The sequence below is a fragment of the Strix aluco genome, chromosome 5 (assembly GCF_031877795.1).
Source record: "Strix aluco isolate bStrAlu1 chromosome 5, bStrAlu1.hap1, whole genome shotgun sequence".
Lineage (NCBI taxonomy): Eukaryota > Metazoa > Chordata > Aves > Strigiformes > Strigidae > Strix > Strix aluco.
The window spans coordinates 7,983,079-7,990,194 of record NC_133935.1 but is presented as its reverse complement, the minus strand read 5'-3'; the positions used below and the strand labels follow the sequence as shown (position 1 = coordinate 7,990,194).

Here is a 7,116-nt window from a genome sequence, read left to right as displayed (position 1 = left end):
TGAGATAAAGCTGGAATCGCTCCGTGAAAGTCAGTGGAGTGATATCCAATTTCACTGGTATAATTGAGTGTATAATTTGTGTCTTTAATTTTACTTGCAAGATAATTTTACAGACCTGTTATACTTATGTTTCCAATGCTTTTTCCTTTCAGACACACCCACTTCTTGCGTCTCAGCACTGGGCAGGCCTATTCCTTTATTTGTGTATATTTTTGTGCATCAGCTGCTATAGGACACGGGTGTAACACTTTCAGGCATGTGGTTGGGTGTCTTTTTGGGGGAGAGATTTGTGGGTTTGTAATAATGTCTAAAAAAATTTCTTTTCCTCAAATTTGTTGAACAAATTCATGTTGGCTCACAGTTTTGCATCTCTAACCTGATTTTGCATACATTATGTGAAGATTTTCTTGAAAGACAGACGGTACTAGTTCTTTGCAAGTGATCTTTGGTGGGGAGAGTTGATCAAAATTTACTGCATTCTCCAGAAGTTTAACATTGCTTGAAAGGTGGTTTTACAGATCATGCTCTTTACGGAATGGCTTTCAGATCCTTGTATTGATCTTGGTTGTGCCCAGTGCTTTGCCTAGTGTATGGGGAAATGTTGTAGAACTTGAATAAGCCATGACATCTTAGACAAAGGATGATGATTATGTCCATGCTGAACAAGAACTTCTTCTGTATGCCCTTCTGCTGCAACAGAGTAATAAAACTGGTAGGTGGCAGCAGCAGCAGAAGAAACTCATGTGACTGTGACCTGAGAAACCTCCAGTACTGGGAGAAATGGATTGCAAAATATTAACTGAAGTAAGGGGGACGGAGGAGAGAGGCAGAGTCCCTGAACTGTCCCTTTGAATGGTGAGTCTAATTTACAGAATTCTAACCATCAAAAGACTAGCTGTAGTACAGTAGACACATTGATCTGTGTGATTTGGTGTTTGGTTACCTGATGTCCTAATTCTGATTCAACATTCCAGTTTCTCCATGCCTCTATAAGGGACAGTATATGCCTTAAAAGAATTAAACGTCACCAAAATTGCCATATCTTAAAGAGTACTGGAAAATAAGGCTGGAAGGAATTTATCTAGTCCATCCATTTCTCTGCTCCACAGTGAGATCAGTCATAGTTATGCCATTGGTGACGTGTTTGTTTTAACCTGGTTTAAAAACCAAGGAATAGATGAGGAAGATTCTGCAGTCTTTACGTATGGAATTTTATTTTATGAAGGTAAAAAATGTTCTTACTATCAGCCAGTGGTTAAATTAATGGGCTGAGAGCCCATCGGCCTTTTTTTGCTACTTCCTTTTTTGCCCATCTGCTATCTAATGCTACTTTTGGGGTGATTCTCTTATGTACTTCTCGTACATATAGGTCTCTTCTTGAAATGTTCTTGAGTATTTTACCACAGTGCTAGCTACTTGGTGGTAACAGAAATTACATGTGCATATACATATATTTAACATTTCACATCAAATATTGGTTCCCTTGAATATGAAGCCTGGTAACCCTTTGAGTGTGAAGAACTTCTAGTATTGCTGACATGCATTGTTTTTGTGTAAGAAGCATAGTTTACAAATGCATATAATAAGCAACCAGCTTCATGCTGTAATGATGCTTTAAAAAACTCAGGATTTTCATGTAGTACATGATGGTTACTCGAGATTTAGGGACAACAGCAGGGATTCACCTATAACAAATAAATAGGTTTGGCATTAAGTCTAAATTGTATCCTTAAATCAGTCTAATTTTTCCGGTAGGTTGCAATGGTGCACACTTGTTCAAATGAATCTAGGTGAATTTTTCAAAATTCTGGTATGAAATTTCCTAGATATGAAAAGCCTCTTTGAGACTTTCTCCTCTGTTTCTGAATCCTGGCCTTTTTTAATTAGTTTAACCAGTCATATCAGTAAATCCAAACTGGTACGTATAGAAGATAAACTGCTTTTTGGGTTTGTACCAGTCATTAGCTCATTACAATATAATGAAAAGGATTTAAGGCCTTCTTATTAATTGAGATGCTCAAATGTCTTTACATAACACTTAAGAAAAATTTGTTTCTACGTAACATTAAAAGATTTTTATGTAAGGGGGAGATAAGAAAAGGAATACAGGAAAAAAGTAAAAGTGCAAAATGTTCTCAGGCACCCAAATGCTATCAGTCCCAAACTTGGAAGTATTAAATAAAAGCTCTGAACCAGGAAAAGCCAAAAACCAGGTCCATTATTTTCTTCTGTGAATCTTACATAGGTATTAATGATTGTGTCATGGTATTTATAGAGTACTATTTAGATTACATGATAGATGCCTTAGAAACATCATGATAGTAAAGGACAGGGTTCTTCGTGGAGACTTCATGAATCTCAAGATAGAAAAAATATTCAAAGCAACAAGTTAAAATCCTTTTTGAAAGTGGGAAATGCAAGGTATGTAATGTTTCTGACTTAATGGCTAACAGCTAGTAACTTCAACCATGTCTTCAGTTATTTAGACCAGAGGTCTCAAACTTTTTGATTACACAGACCTATCAGTAAAAAACATTTTGAGCATGCACCCCAGTATGTTTATTTATAAGTTATATACATGCACTAATATGTACATTATAAAACATACACAGAAACAGAAATTAAAAAAGGATGAGGGAAAGATGAAATTAATGCGGTTTTTAAACATTTACTTAATTGTATTTGTTAACGGTGCAAAAAAGATACTCTTCCTGCAGCCGTATGGATTGTCTTGCGTACCCCCTGGGGAATGTGCACTCTGCTTTGGAGAACACTGATCTAGACATCATCAAAGAATTATAGTTGTACACATCAGTAGTGTGTTCCATCATAGCAATACCGCCATTTTAAGTAAGTCTCCTACCAGAGATTAAAATGCTGACCTCTAGTAGGATGACTTATCTTTCTGAAAAGAAAGTAAAAGAGAACAGCAAGATATGGAAACACTAGTAAATGGTCTGGCATAGGGGAGGTTTGAATCTGAATCAGTTGAAAATGGGGAGAAATGCGTCCAAGTGGATTGGGGGGGAAAAAAAAAAGTGGTCAGAATATGTACCAATGTGCAGAACACAGCAGTAGCTTTTATACTTTCATAAATGTTCTTAGCTCACTTACAGCTAAGTATTAGTTGATAAATTCCAAATTCTGTTTCCTCTCATTACCTGGGGTAGTCACACTAAAATTGGGAACAACGTTTATATATGGGAACTAAGCTGGATCTGAGTTTTTGATATTCAGGCAACTAGTCTCCAGTGCACATCAGGCACCATTTAGGACTCTGAATAACTGGTGTGCTTTTCTCAGTAGCTTCTCACTTTTCATACAGCTTTTGAAAGTATTATGTGGACCACAGGCTGGAAATCCCAGAACTGAGTTGCTGCAAAGTGAAAGGAGATCAAATGTGCAAAGTGAAAAATACTTTGGATAGAGATTTGGAAAGAGTTTTGTTAAATATAGCGATGATCAAAGTCTATGTCCGAGATGAAGCTCATGGAGAAAGTTTTTTTTAAATCCAGTCAGGCTGGAGATGTGAAATAGAGAAAGTGAATTCTGGTAGTAGAGGCAAAGGAGTCTGAAGCATGTGTCAGTTCATCAGCAGAGAGGGAGATGAGGCAGTAAAACAGCTTTTGCTGATCTTGAGCATTCCCAGCTTCTTCTTGTATGGAGGAGTCTCACCAGGCTTTCCGTACATAATATATGCTAGGCATGCTAGCCTTTGGGGACTGTATTTCAAGGAGGAGAGCTGAAAGCCTATATAGAGCTGTTGATAAGGAAACTAGCTGTAGTACTTGCCTGGTCATGTGGATTAAAAGTGTCACTGTACTGAGTTTAGATGACCGTAATACTTGGGAAGAGTGGTGGTCATCTGGCCCTGAACATGAGCCTGTTCACCCAGATACACCTGTAACCTTTTGTTTCTCAGCGTAGTGAGGGATAGAGGCATAGAAATGTATGTGAGCCTTTTTAATGAACAAGGGGACCATTCCAGGTAATATAGTCAACTGTTCAGGAAAAATTTTTTGGGTGTAAAACAAGCAGGACTTTAGAGTACACTCCCAGATCCTTCACATTTTCACATGTGGCTGTCAATATAAAAGGGTAATTTTTTTTCTACTAGGTATGAAATAACAAAGTGTCCTGTTCTCTGCAGCTTTGATGTGGTAGACTTTTCAGGAAGGCAGAATATTTTCCATTCTTATCCTAGACTTCCATGGGCAGGAAAGGGGTGGTATGTATGTGAAAGGAAGAATGGGTAGGTTCCTCACGCTGACTGAAGAGCAGATGATGGATTAGGCTGATAGAAAAGTCAACATTTACATGGTACTTAGACAAGACATCTTCAGGGTTTTTCTGCATCCCCCTTTTGTTTCATTTAGAAAGAGTACAAGTGTTACTAGAATATACAGAGTCTGCACAGTAATATGTCAGCGTATTATGCTCTGCCAAGTGTGTGTGGGGGAAGGGCTCATAAAAGATTATGTGCATTTCTGTGTGTCTGCTAAATCTACTTTCTTATTTGGAGGCAATTTGCTATCTGTAACTGCATATAGTACTGTGTCTTAGTGTAATACATTTTTGTTTGCTTGGAAGGAAATGTGTTTGGGGAGTTAAATACGTCATTCTTTTGTCCACTTCTGTAGGAAGCAGAATGGTTCAGGGAAGCAGTTGAAATGCATAGGAACTACACAACTAGTTATATCCAAAGTCTGGTGTCAGTTGAGTGCTCATTGATGTTGCCGGGGTGAAGGCTTTTTGGTCTATCTTTTAATAAGAGGAGACAAAGAAATATCTGAGAAAGGACTTTGAAAGTGTTATGTACATTGAATTACATCTTGTGTTGCCATTTCTTTTTGCTTTCAGAACTCTTTGATGTGCTTCTGTACACATATCTTATTAAAAAAGCATTGGCTGATGAAATGTCTCTGGTGCGTAGGGCTGAGGTCAGTTGAACAGGGGGAATAGTCACGGAATGTGCTCTGTCCTGTAGCTGTGCTAATCTGGGCCTTGACAAGATGAGGACAGAGAGTTAAAGTCTAACATAGATTTTGCTGGGCTGTATAGTTTCATTGTGATATATACAGTAGTAGCAGAAGTCTGTTAATAATATCCTGTGTAGCTGTCACTAGAAGTGCAGTTGCTTTTGATCAACAGTGAACTTTTAAATTTCCATTAACCATGTAATGCTTCGCATTTTCCTGAGTATAGGTACTGTATTATGTTTATCTGTGGTTTAATGTAATATGACCTGTACAGTTTTCTAAATCAGTACTGAATTTTTGTCGTAGACAAATTGCAATATAATTGAGGTATTGTAATAGAGGAATGGAAAAGAAATGGGGTTTTATTAAAGGTCATTGGAATTTTTTCAATAAAGTATTGTCATCAGAAAAAACTAATTTACCACATTCATGCATTTTCAGAGATATGTGTTAATTTCCAGAATTTATTGGGACGATCCTTCTTGGACGAAATAGCATTTGTTATTAGAGAGGGAGGCAAAATCCATATTATACTAGCCAGTAACGCAGTTGTTGCTACCTCTTTGGCCAGTCACGCATTTTTTCTATGCAGATTTCCTGTTTATGGTGGAAGCAGTGATACTACTGCGCTTCCTTGATGCTTAGTTTATCTGTGTCGTAAAATACTTACATTTTGAGGAGAAAGGAGCTGGAAAGGTGACAACTGTACACAGTGTTACGTGGACTAAACAGGAAGGTGCCATGAAGCAGAGAGAGAAGACTAAGCAATAGCCGTATACACAGGTATCCTTTCAACTCTGTCTTGTCAATGTAGCGGAAGGCCAGGAGTCCAAGATGACTGTTTCAGTTATACCATGATGAGGAACGGGAATGTTACATTGACTTTTTATGCAACCGTAAAAATTTCATATTTGGTTTTCACAAGAAGTGTAGTTTTCCCAAGGGTGCCTGTGCAGTTTCTCTTCCTCACTACTACTGTGCAGAGCACTGTGTGCTAGTATTTATTCTCTGGATTTTGTCTGTTGAGTGGTATTGTGTATTAAGCCTGAAACTTGTATAATGTTTTGTGAGTTTCAGGAGGAAATTTGCTATGCTTGTGTATCTATTTTCCCATCCATTTAACAAACACAAGGCCAACAGAACACAAATGTTATGGTTCCTCTCCTTACCCATCTTTACAGCAGTGTATGGGAGGAGTCGAACAAATGTGATGTAAGAATGTTTGTCAGTGCCCAAATGGAAATGTTTGTTTACCGGATGGCAAATACTGAACCTTTGTCAGCAAGAGAACTAGGCAGAAAGAGGCTGCAGTTTGACTTTGCTAAACTTTTACACCATTTTTCCTCCACATGAAATATTTCCACAGGAATGTAATGCTTGTGAAAGATGCTGGATCAACGGTTGCAGAGATTGAACTCCTCTACCCACAGGAAAGGTAACAGGAACTACGTTTTACCTTTAGAACACAGCCTTCACTGCATCTCACTCCTTGACCTGGAAGGGCCTTTTCCAAGGTCAGAAGAGGGGTTTGGTACCCATGGCTCAGTCCTTGGTGCATCTGTAATGCAGCTATCAAGGAAGCCAGATAGATGCCAGTTACAGAGATCTTTTTTTATGATGTCTCTTGAATTTCTGATATTAATATTTTTTGAGAAAAGACTAACTTCTTCAATGGTTTGTTTCTCTAGGTTTTTCTACGCCAGCAGGAGGTCTTCTCTTCCCTCTTACGGGGACACTTATCTCTTGATAATGCCCCCTTCACAATGAAGGGAAGAAAGAATGGACCAACAGCAATGTGGAGTGGGGTGATGTCCACACTTGGGGTTAACAGTCGTAATGAACACTGTCCTACTAACGTGGAGAAATGAATAAAAGACTTGAATTCTAAATCATGAGAGTGTGAGGTTCTTTTTGGTATCTGCACCACCTTGCCTTTCTTGAAGTGCTGGTTAACTTCAGAAATCTGTTGATCTTGCAGCTTTGATACAGCTAAGCCAGAAAAGTAAAACCTGTTGGATATTCTTCATCATATTAGCTTTTTTCCCCTCCAGTAATTTCATTCCTAAGAGTTCTAAAATGCTTTATATTGACATGAATAATCTTCTCGAATGCCTTGGAAACCTCAGTATGAGGCCTT

The 7,116-nt window shown here is 38.2% G+C and overlaps 1 long non-coding RNA gene across 1 annotated transcript; it reads left to right on the top strand.

Annotated features, from left to right (window-relative positions):
* LOC141923981 (uncharacterized) lies at positions 1–6,868 on the top strand. Its single transcript, XR_012623441.1, has 4 exons — positions 1–855; positions 5,572–5,762; positions 6,346–6,414; positions 6,668–6,868. It is a non-coding gene; the product is annotated as an uncharacterized LOC141923981 (long non-coding RNA).
* The last annotated feature ends 248 nt before the right edge of the window (positions 6,869–7,116 follow it).